Source organism: Delphinapterus leucas, chromosome 5 (assembly GCF_059928025.1).
Source record: "Delphinapterus leucas isolate spDelLeu-1000000601 "Yukka" chromosome 5, BTC_Dleu_Yukka2, whole genome shotgun sequence".
Lineage (NCBI taxonomy): Eukaryota > Metazoa > Chordata > Mammalia > Artiodactyla > Monodontidae > Delphinapterus > Delphinapterus leucas.
The window spans coordinates 27,864,409-27,876,654 of NC_143133.1; the positions used below are offsets into that span (position 1 = coordinate 27,864,409).

At 40.6% G+C, this 12,246-nt stretch overlaps 1 protein-coding gene across 5 annotated transcripts in view; it reads right to left on the reverse strand.

Annotated features, from left to right (window-relative positions):
- Positions 1–12,246, reverse strand: part of ALPK1 (alpha kinase 1) — a 120,937-nt gene that overhangs the window by 31,740 nt on the left and 76,951 nt on the right. The gene's annotated exons all lie outside the window — the stretch shown is intronic.

A 12,246-nucleotide genomic window follows, 5' to 3' on the forward strand; every position in this document is an offset into this window, starting at 1 on the left:
TGTCTTAGTCCTTTCAGGCTGCCATAACAAAAATGCCATAAGTTGAGTGGTTTATATAACAACAGAAATTTATTTCTCACAGTTCTGGGGATTGGGAAGTCCAAGATCAAGGAACCGGCAGATTCCGTGCCTGGTGAGGGCCTGCTTCCTGGTTCACAGATGGCATCTTTTCTCCATGTCTCTCTGGGACCTCTTTTATAAGGGCACTAATCCCATTCATGAGGGCTCTGTCCTCAAGGCCTAATCACCTCCCAAAGCACCCCCTCCAAAACCATCACCTTGAGGGTTAGGATTTCAACCTATGAATTTGGGAGGTAAGGATACAAATATTCAGTCCACAGCATTCTGCCTCCAGCACCTGTCCCACTTCTCTGTCCTTCTTTACAGCCAATCTCAAGAGTTGTCTAAACTCAGTCTTTGCTTCCTCACCTCCCACTCTTTCTTAAATCTATAGCTTTCATCCCCAGCACTCCACTGAACCCATTCTTTTCTAGGTTGCCAACAACCTCCAAACCCAATGACCATTTATTAATCCTCATCTTATTCAAACTCCTAGAACCATTTGGCTGTGACAATCAATCCCTCTTTTTTTATTCATGTGACTTCTGGCATTTCACACTCTCCTGCTTTTCTTCCTACCTCATTGGCTGCTCACTCTACTTTGCTGGAGCATCCTTCTTTTCCAGCCTCTGAATGTTAAAGCCCTAGGATTCAGTCCTAAGACGGCTTCCCTTCTCTAGCTACATTCACTTAGACTGTCCCATGGCTTCAAATATCACTTCTGTTGACAATCCCAAATTTAAATACCATCCTGAGTCTCTTTCCTGCAGTGCTGCCTCGTGTATGAAATTGCCTAGACAATAAATAGCCCAATGTGGATGTCAGTTAGGTATCTCAAACTTAACATGTTTAAAACAAAACACTTTATTTTCTCTTCCATACTTGCTTTTCCATCTCAGTAATGACAACTCATCCATTCATTTGCTGAGGAACAAAACATCAGAGGTTTCATTCTAAGTTTGTGGCTCTTCTCCTTCTCTCATACTCTACATCTAATCCATCAGCAAATGCTGTTGGCTCTACCTTTAAAACATGCACAGGATCTGGAGGAGCTTCAAGATGGCGGAAGAGTAAGATGCAGAGATCACCTTCCTGCCCACAAATACATCAGAAATACATCTACATGTGCAACAACTCCTACAGAACACCTACTGAACGCTGGCAGAAGACCTCAGACCTCCCAAAAGGCAAGAAACTCCCCACGTACCGGGGTAGGGCAAAAGAAAAAAGAAAAAACAGACAAAGAATAGGGACGGGACCTGCACCTCTGGGAGGGAGCTGTGAAGGAGGAAAGGTTTCCACACACTAGGAAGCCCCTTCGCGGGCGGAGACTGCAGGTGGCGGAGGGGGAAAGCTTCGGAGCTGCGGAAGAGAGCACAGCAACAGGGGTGCGGAGAGCAAAGCGGAGATTCCCACACAGAGGATCAGTGCCGACCGGCACTCACCAGCCGAGAGGCTTGTCTGCTCACCCGCCAGGGTGGGCGGGGCTGGGAGCTGAGGCTCGGGCTTCGGTCGGAGCGCAGGGAGAGGACTGGGGTTGGCGGCGTGAACACAGCCTGAAGGGGTTAGTGCGCCACGGATAGCCGGGAGGGAGTCCGGGAAAAGGTCTGGAGCTGCCGAAGAGGCAAGAGACTTTTTTTTGCCTCTTTGTTTCCTGGTGCGCAAGGAGAGGGGATTCAGAGCGCTGCTTAAAGGAGCTCCAGAGACGGGCACGAGCAGCAGCTAACAGCGCGGACCCCAGAGACGGGAATGAGACGCTAAGGCTGCTGCTGCCGCCACCAAGAAGCCTGTGCGCGAGCACAGGTGGCACTGTCCATACCCGCCTTCCGGGGAGCCTGTGCAGCCCGCCACTGCCAGGGTCCCAGGATCCAGGGACAACTTCCCCGGGAGAATGCACGGCGCGCCTCAGGCTGGTGCAACGTCATGCTGGCCTCTGCCGCCGCAGGCTCGCCCCGCATCCGTACCCCTCCCTCCCCCCGGCCTGAGTGAGCCAGAGCCCCCGAAGCAGCTGCTCCTTTAACCCTGTCCTGTCTGAGCGAAGAACAGATGCCCTCCGGCGACCTACATGCAGAGGCGGGGCCAAATCCAAAGCTGAACCCCGGGAGCTGTGTGAACAAAGAAGAGAAAGGAAATCTCTCCCAGCAACCTCAGGAGCAGCGGATTAAATCTCCACAATCAACTTGATGTACCCTGCATCTGTGGAATACCTGAATAGACAATGAATCATCCCAAATTGAGGAGGTGGGCTTTGGGAGCAACGATATATACATATTTTTTACCTTTTTCTCTTTTTGTGAGTATGTGTTGCTTCTGTGTATGATTTTGTCTGTATAGCTTTGCTTTTACCATTTGTCCTAGGGTTCTGTCTGTCCGTTTTGTTTTTTGATTACTTAAAAAAGTTTTTTTCTTAGTAATTATTTTTAATAACTTTATTTTATTTTATTTTACTTTATTTTATTTTATCTTCTTCTTTCTTTTTTTTTTCTCCCTTTTATTCTGAGCCGTCTGGAGGACAGGCTCTTGGTGCTCCAGCCAGGCGTCAGGGCTGTGCCACTGAGGTGGGAGAGCCAAGTTCAGGACAGTGGTCCACAAGAGACCTCCCAGCTCCATGTAATATCAAAAGGTGAAAATCTCCCAGAGATCTCCATCTCAACGCCAAGACCCAGCTCCACTCAACGACCAGCAAGCTACAGTGCAGGACACCCTATGCCAAACAACTAGCAAGACAGGAACACAACCCCATCCATTAGCACAGAGGCTGCCTAAAATCATAATAAGGTCACAGACACCCCAAAACACACCACAAGACGTGGACCTGCCCACCAGAGAGACAAGATCCAGCCTCATCCACCAGAACACAGGCACTAGTCCCCTCCACCAGGAAGCCTACACAACCCACTGAACCAACCTTAGCCACTGGGGACAGACATCAAAAACAGCAGAAACTACGAACCTGCAGCCTGCAAAAAGAAGACCCCAAACACAGTAAGTTAAGCAAAATGAGAAGACAGAGAAACACATAGCAGATGAAGGAGCAAGGCAAAAACCCACCAGACCTAACAAATGAAGAGGAAATAGGCAGTCTACCTGAAAAAGAATTCAGAATAATGATAGTAAATATGATCCGAGACCTTGGAAATAGAATGGAGCAAATACAAGAAACATTTAACAGGGACCTAGAAGAACTAAAGAGCAAACAGTGATGAACAACACAATAAATGAAATAAAAAATTCTCTAGAAGGGATCAGTAGCAGAATAACTGAGAAGAACGGATAAGTGACCTGGAAGATAAAATACTGGAAATAACTACCACAGAGCAGAATAAAGAAAAAAGAATGAAAAGAACTGAGGACAGTCTCAGAGACCTCTGGGACAACATTAAACACACCAACATTCGAATTATAGGAGTCCCAGAAGAAGAAGAGAAAAAGAAAGGGACTGAGAAAATATTTGAGGAGATTATAGTTGAAAACTTCCCTAATATGGGAAAGGAAATAGTTAATAAAGTCCAGGAAGCACAGAGAGTCCCATACAGGATAAATCCAAGGAGAAACAAGTGAAGACACATATTAATCAAACTATCAAAAATTAAATACAAAGAAAACATATTAAAAGCAGCAAGGGAAAAACAACAAATAACACATAAGGAAATCCCCATAAGGTTAACAGCTGATCTTTCAGCAGAAACTCTGGAAGCCAGAAAGGAGTGGCAGGACATATTTAAAGTGATGAAGGAGAAAAACCTACAACTAAGATTACTCTACTCAGCAAGGATCTCATTCAGATTTGATGGAGAAATTAAAACCTTTACAGACAAGCAAAAGCTAAGAGAATTTAGCACCACCAAACCAGCTTTACAACAAATGCTAAAGGAACTTCTCTAGACAGAAAACGCAAGAGAAGGAAAAGACCTACAATAATAAACCCAAAACAATTAAGAAAATGGTAATAGGAACATACATATTGATAATTACCTTAAATGTAAATGGATTAAATGCTCCATCCAAAAGACATAGACTGGCTGAATGGATACAAAAACAGGACCCATATATATGCTGTCTACAAGAGACCCACTTCAGACCTAGTGATACATACAGACTGAAAGTGAGGGGATGGAAAAAGATATTCCATGCAAATGTAAATCAAAAGAAAGCTGGAGTAGCAATTCTCATATCAGACAAAATAGACTTTAAAACAAAGACTATTACAAGAGACAAAGAAGGACACTACATAATGATCAAGGGATCAATCCAAGAAGAAGATATAACAATTGTAAACATTTATGCACCCAACATAGGAGCACCTCAATGCATAAGGCAAATACTAACAGCCATAAAAGGGGAAATTGACAGTAACACAATCATAGTAGGGGACTTTAACACCCCACTTTCACCAATGGATAGATCATCCAAAATGAAAATAAATAAGGAAACACAAGCTTTAAATGACACATTAAACAAGATGGACTTAATTGATATTTATAGGACATTCTATCCAAAAACAACAGAATACACATTCTTCTCAAGTGCTCATGGAACATTCTCCAGGATAGATCATATCTTGGGTCACAAATCAAGCCTTGGTAAATTTAAGAAAACTGAAATCGTATCAAGTATCTTTTCTGACCACAATGCTATGAGACTAGATATCAATTATAGGAAAAAACCTGTAATAAATACAAACACATGGAGGCTAAACAATACACTACTTAATGACCAAGAGATCACTGAAGAAATCAAAGAGGATATCAAAACATACCTAGAAACAAATGACAATGAAAACACAACGACCCAAAAACTATGGGATGCAGCAAAAGCAGTTCTAAGAGGGAAGTTTATAGCAATACAATCATACCTTAAGAAACAAGAAACAATTCAAATAAACAACCTAACTTTACACCTAAAGCAATTAGAGAAAGAAGAACAAACAAACCCCAAAGTTAGCAGAAGGAAAGAAATCATAAAGATCAGATCAGAAATAAATGAAAAAGATATGAAGGAAATGATAGCAAAGATCAATAAAACTAAAAGCTGGTTCTTTGAGAAGATAGACAAAATTGATAAACCATTAGCCAGACTCATCAAGAAAAAAAGGGATAAGACTCAAATCAATAGAATTAGAAATGAAAAAGGAGAAGTAACAACTGACACTGCAGAAATACAAAGGATTATGAGAGATTACTACAAGCAACTCTATGCCAATACAATGGACAACCTGGAAGATATGGACAAATTCTTAGAAATGCACAACCTGCCAAGACTGAACCAAGAAGAAACAGAAAATATGAACAGACCAATCACAAGCACTGAAATTCAAACTGTGATTAAAAATCTTCCAACAAACAAAAGCCCAGGACCAGATGGCTTCACAGGCGAATTCTGTCAAACATTTCGAGAAGAGCTAACACCTATCCTTCTCAAACTCTTCCAAAATATAGCAGAGGGGGGAACACTCCCAAACTCATTCTACAAGGCCACCATCACCCTGATACCAAAACCAGACAAAGATGTCACAAAGAAAGAAAACTACAGGCCAATATCACTGATGAACATAGATGCAAAAATCCTCAAATACTAGCAAACAGAATCCAACAGCACATTAAAAGATTCATACACCATGATCAAGTGGGGTTTATTCCAGGAATGCAAGGATTCTTCAATATATGCAAATCAATCAACGTGATACATCATATTAACAAACTGAAGGAGAAAAACCATATGATCATCTCAATCGATGCAGAGAAAGTTTTTGACAAAATCAACACCCATTTATGATAAAAACCCTGCAGAAAGTAGGCAGAGAGGGAACTTTCCTCAACATAATAAAGGCCATATATGACTAACCCACAGCCAACATCTTTCTCAATGGTGAAAAACTGAAACCATTTCCACTAAGATCAGGAACAAGACAAGGTTGCCCACTCTCACCACTATTATTCAACATAGTTTTGGAAGTTTTAGCCACAGCAATCAGAGAAGAAAAAGAAATAAAAGGAATACAAATTGGAAAAGAAGAAGTAAAACTGTCACTGTTTGCAGATGACATGATACTATACGTAGAGAATCCTAAAGATACTACCAGAAAAATACTAGAGCTAATCAATGAATTTGGTAAAGTAGCAGGATACAAAATTAATGCACAGAAATCTCTTGCATTCCTATACACTAATGATGAAAAATCTGAAAGTGAATTTAAGAAAACACTCCCATTTACCATTGCAACAAAAAGAAAATATCTAGGAATAAACCTACCTAAGCAGACAAAAGACCTGTATGCAGAAAATTATAAGACACTGATGAAAGAAATTAAAGATGATATAAATAGATGGAGAGATATACCATGTTCTTGGATTGGAAGAATGAACATTGTGAAAATGACTCTACTACCCAAAGCAATCTACAGGTTCAATGCAATCCCTATCAAACTACCACTGGCATTTTTCACAAACTAGAACAAAAAATTTCATAATTTGTATGGAAACCAAAAGACCCCGAATAGCCAAAGCAATCTTTTTTTTTTTCTTTCTTTTTTTTTTTTTTTTGTGGTATGCGGGCCTTTCACTGCTGTGGCCTCTCCCCTTGTGGAGCACAGGCTCCGGGTGCGCAGGCTCAGCAGCCATGGCTCATGGGCCCAGCCTCTTTGTGGCACGTGGGATCTTCCCAGACCGGGGCACAAACCCGTGTCCCCTGCATCGGCAGGCGGACTCCCAACCACTGCGCCACCAGGGAAGCCCTAAAGCAATCTTGAGAAAGAAAACCGGAGCTGGAGGAATCAGGCTCCCGGACTTCACACTATACTACAAAGCTACAGTAATCAAGACAGTATGGTACTGGTTCAGAAACAGAAATATAGATCAATGGAACAAGATAGAAAGCCCGGAGATAAACCCATGCACATACGGTCACCTTATCTTTGATAAAGGAGGCAAGAATATACAGTGGAGAAAAGACAGCCTCTTCAGTAAGTGGTGCTCGGAAAACTGGACAGGTACATGTAAAAGAATGAAATTAGAACAGTCCCCAACACCATACACAAAAATAAACTCAAAATGGATTAAAGACCTAAATGTAAGGCCAGACACCATCAAACTCTTAGAGGAAAACATAGGCAGAACAGTGTATGACCTAAATCACAGCAAGATCCTTTTTGACCCACCTCCTAGAGAAATGGAAATAAAAACAAAAATAAAAAATGGGACCTAATGAAGCTTAAAAGCTTTTGCACAGCAAAGGAAACCATAAAGAAGATGAAAAGACAACCCACAGAATGGGAGAAAATATTTGCAAATTAAGCAACTGACAAAGGATTAATCTCCAAAATTTACAAGCAGCTCATGCAGCTCAATATCAAAAAACCAAACAACCCAGTCCAAAAATGGGTAGAAGACCTAAATAGACATTTTTCCAAAGAAGATATACAGATTGCCAACAAACACATGCTCAAACATGAAAATGCTCAACATCATTAATCATTAGAGAAATGCAAGTCAAAACTACAATGAGATATCATCTCACACCAGTCAGAATGGCCATCATCAAAAAATCTACAAACAATAAATGTTGGAGAGGGTGTGGAGAAAAGGGATCCCTCTTGCACTGTTAGTGGGAATGTAAGTTGATACAGCCACTATGGAGAACAGTATGGAGGTTCCTTAAAACACTAAAAATAGAACTACCATATGACCCAGCAATCCCACTACTGGGTATATACCCTGAGAAAACCATAATTCAAAAAGATTCATGTACCAAAATGTTCATTGCAGCTCTATTTACAATAGCCAGAACATGGAAGCAACCTAAGTGTCCATCAACAGATAAATGGATAAAGAAGATGTGGCACATATATACAATGGAATATCACTCAGCCATAAAAAGGAACGAAACTGAGTTATTTATAATGTGGTGGATGGACCTAGAGACTGTCATTCAGCGTGAAGTAAGTCAGAAAGAGAAAAACAAATACCGTATACTAACACATATATATGGAATCTAAAAAAAAAAAAAAATGGTCATGAAGAACCTAGGGACAAGATGGGAATAAAGATGCAGACTTACTAGAGAATAGACTTGAGGATACGGGGAGAGGGAAGGGTAAGCTGGGACAAAGTGAGAGAGTGGCATGGACATATATACACTACCAAACGTAAAACAGATAGCTAGCGGGAATAGGGATAGGGAAGGTGGGAGGGAGGGAGAAGCAAGAGGGAAGAGATATGGAGACATATGTATATGTATAACTGATTTACTTTGTTATAAAGCAGAAACTAACACACCACTGTTAAGCAATTATACTCCAATAAAGATGTTGAAAAAAAAAAACATGCACAAGATCTGACCACTTTTCACCTCCTCTAGAGCAACCACTTTAGTTCAAGCCATTATTATAAACTTGCTTGGATACAAGCAACAGCTTTCTAACTTGAATCCCTCCCTTTGCCACCTAAGTCCTCTCCCCCTTCTCCCCACATTTCTCACACAGCAACCGAAGTGATCCCTTTAAAATGTAAATCAAATAATAATGTTGATTCTCTGCTCTCAACTTCAACACGACTTCCCATCACAATTAAAATAAAATTTAAATCTGTTGTCTTGGCCAACAAGGCCCTATATGATTGTGCCTCTGACTACTTCACTATTTCCTCTCATTCTCATTATTTCTCACTGTTCTGCAGCCTCCCTGCTCACCCTCCAAGTGAAGTTTGTGCTTCGGGCCTTTACACTTACTGTTCGCTCTGTCTGGAATGCTCTTCCCTCAGCTATCTGCAAGGCTCCCCCATTCAGATCTGGGCCCCAGTTACCCTTTCAAAGAAGCCTTCTCTGAGCATTTCTCTAAAATTATAGTATCTATATCCACTTGCTATCCTTTCCTTGACTCTGCTTTATTTGTCTTCATAGCACTTAACCTCCAACATTAAATTGTATATTTTTTAATGTTTACCTGTTTATTTCCTTTTTTCCACCAAAATATAAGCTTTTTGTTTACACTGAATGTCAGTGCCCAGGCACTTTGTTTTGTTTACTGCTGTAGCCTCAGTGCCTTAAAAGTGGCTCAATAAGTAGTTGTTGAATAAATGAATTAGCTCATGGCTCTCTAGCTGTTTCCCCGATTCATTTGTTTTCACATATGCATGCATGGCTGCCTTAGTGCTACTTCAGATTTTAGATCATGATTATTTGTTATATGAGGCATAAGTGAAAATATTGATAGATCAAAGTTTTTTTCAGGGAGTAAAACACCAAATAATTAAAGAAGATCAAAACAGACAAAAGGGGCTTCCCTGGTGGCGCAGTGGTTGAGAGTCCACCCGCCGATGCAGGGGACACGGGTTTGTGCCCCGGTCCGGGAAGATCCCACGTGCCGCAAAGCGGCTGGGCCCGTGAGCCATGGCTGCTGAGCCTATGCGTCCGGAGCCTGTGCTACGCAACGGGAGAGGCCACAACAGTGAGAGGCCCGCGTACCGCAAAAAAAAACAAAAAAACAAACAAACAAAAAACAGACAAAAGGAATACAGAGGGATTTTAGTTTCCAAGCTAGCATACTTTAAAAATATAGACTTTTATCATTGGGTATAAAGTCCATATTTTTATGAAAACATTTATTAGTGAAACCGATGTCATGATTATGTGCAGTGACAAAGAAATGTTAGAGAAGCCTGAGAAATTGGGATCCTTTTTCTTTTCTAACTATGAAAATGCCTATAAAACCATAGTAAAGCCATATTCTCTTAAAGGACCTTTCCACTAGAAATAACCATAAATAAAAATGAAAATCAAAATAACACTTTGCTGTGGACAGAACTAACAGATTTGGGGCCCATGAGCTTAATCTCAAAAAATGAGAGGGAACTCATCATTGCAATATACTACATTAATAGGGGAAAATTTTGCACCTGAAGCTTTATAATGTAGCAAACAATTCTTGGCACATGGTTTAGTGGGAATTTATGCATTTATTCAACAAAATATTTATTAAGCATCTCCTAGATGCATCTGATATTCACTGAAAAGACAACAGTGAAAGACAGACCCGGTGTTACCTGATCTATAAACATTCTGAAGATGAAAATTCCCAGCTAAATGGGTTGGGTGGGGAGGCTTATAGAAACTATAGCACAGATGAGTATCAGAGTTGGAGATTAAAACTTAATATTTAGACTGCAAATTAGGATTCTAATTTGAGTCAATGCATTAACTGCAGGTCCCCCAAAAAAGGGTCCTGAGAGGAAGAGTTATCTGATGAAGAAGAGGATGCATTCTTCTCCCATATCCCAACCATTCGGGCTTATGGGAACATGCCCCTCCTCCCAGAAGAGTACAAAGTCAGGTCAAAGGTAAAAGTCTTTTTTAACTGATATGGAATTGGAAGACCCTTGTAACTTATGGTGGGGTGTTCCTTTGTTTCCTGGGAACTAAGTCTACCCCATGTGGATATTACCCCTTTTAACGACCAGTGTGTTCCATCGAGGGTTAAGGCTAACAAGTCTCAGGCTTTGTCCCAAAGGCTCTGCAGGGAGCAATCCATAATACTGAGTCACCACGACCTGAAGCTTCTTCTATCTCAGTAGCTGTCACTGAGATAGAAGAAGCTTCTATCTTAACTCAGTGAAGAGGTGATCAATAATGAAGTTGCAGAGGAAGTGGCTAGCATGACAATCTAAGTCTTGCTGTCTAGGTCCTCCCACAACTTCATTATTGATCACCACTTCCCTCTTTTTTTTTTTAAATAGTGGCAGTGCGTATCTGGTGGTATTTGGGGAGGGACTCTTATGGAGAAGTTCAAACTGTCAGATTCACTAACATACTATTTGGAATGTTAAGTTGTTTGCATTGTTTGAAAGGCTGCCTATACATGTTAATGGATTATTCTGAAAATATATCACAGTCATTTTTTGATGTCCTGATAGCAAAATTGAGTTAGAGGCTTGACTACGCTATTTGCTCTTAGCTTCTATCTGTCTTGCCTCATAACTATAATAATCCCACCTGGTCCTAAGCCATGTCCTTTTGTCAATTAGCTTATACAATAATAAGGGCTATCATTCATTGAGTGCCAGGCACTGTTCTAAGCATTCTATGTTATCCACTCACTTAATACTCCAAACGATCTATGAAGTAGGCACTGTTATTACTACCACTGTAGAGGTAGAAAAATGGAAACCAACTGTTTAGGTAAGGTACCCAAGATGACAAAGCTAATAAGGGGCAGCACTTGGATTCAAACTCAGGCAGTCTAGCTCCCAAGTTAGCTTCCTTAATCTCTACCTATATGACCTTAATTTTATCAAGACTGTCATTGTCACTGATATCAAAACCATATACTAGAATAGTGGTAGATATATAGTACAAAGAGAACTGTTTGAACTTCATTGTCCCTAGGGCTTTTTACTTGTTCTTAAAGTAATAATTATCACTGAAAGGACTGAGAGCTTTATTGTGCCTTTTGCAGTTTTAGGAGCGATGCATGATTAGAGAAACAGACTGATCTGTCACTTTAGAATCTTATTATCCAAGAGAATCACATTTACATAAGCAAAGCAGAAGTAAATGTTTTAACAGTAAGGGTTAGCTTTGCTTTAATAAAACCTCATTAAAAAAATCGCAGACTACTAAACTAGGAAGTGTCAACTTAAGGAATGATTATTCATTAAATCAGAATCTCTGGGTAGTAGGACTTGGGAATATATATTTTTTAAAAAGCCATACTTTTCCCCATTCTTCCTCTCCCTCCCCAACTAATGCACGTGCACACACAGACACGCACATAGACACACAAGCACACAGACACCAGGTAATCTTGATTCAGTCACCCCCTTGAGCAGCATTTAGAACTCAACCATAAATCATTAAAGTCATAAGTAAGTCTAAATCATGTGCATTTTAAGCATATTAGGCAAAGATTTGGCCTTACACAAAGAGTGAAGAGAAGCTGCCATAGCCTTGTGTTCAAAGTAATAAAATGTGAGCGTTACTGAGAGAGAATGTTAGGAGTCCAACCCCTATGCCCCTTTAACACTCTACCTGACAATGACTCCAGAGGCCCAGAGATTTTTAACTTCCTATACAATGCCAGTGGGAATAATTCATGCCTAACATGATAGAAGGTTTTCAGTAACCATGAAAGAAACATATTTTGCTTCCAGTCTTTACATGGTGAAGAAATATAAAAAGTTCCAGAATTGCGTTGGT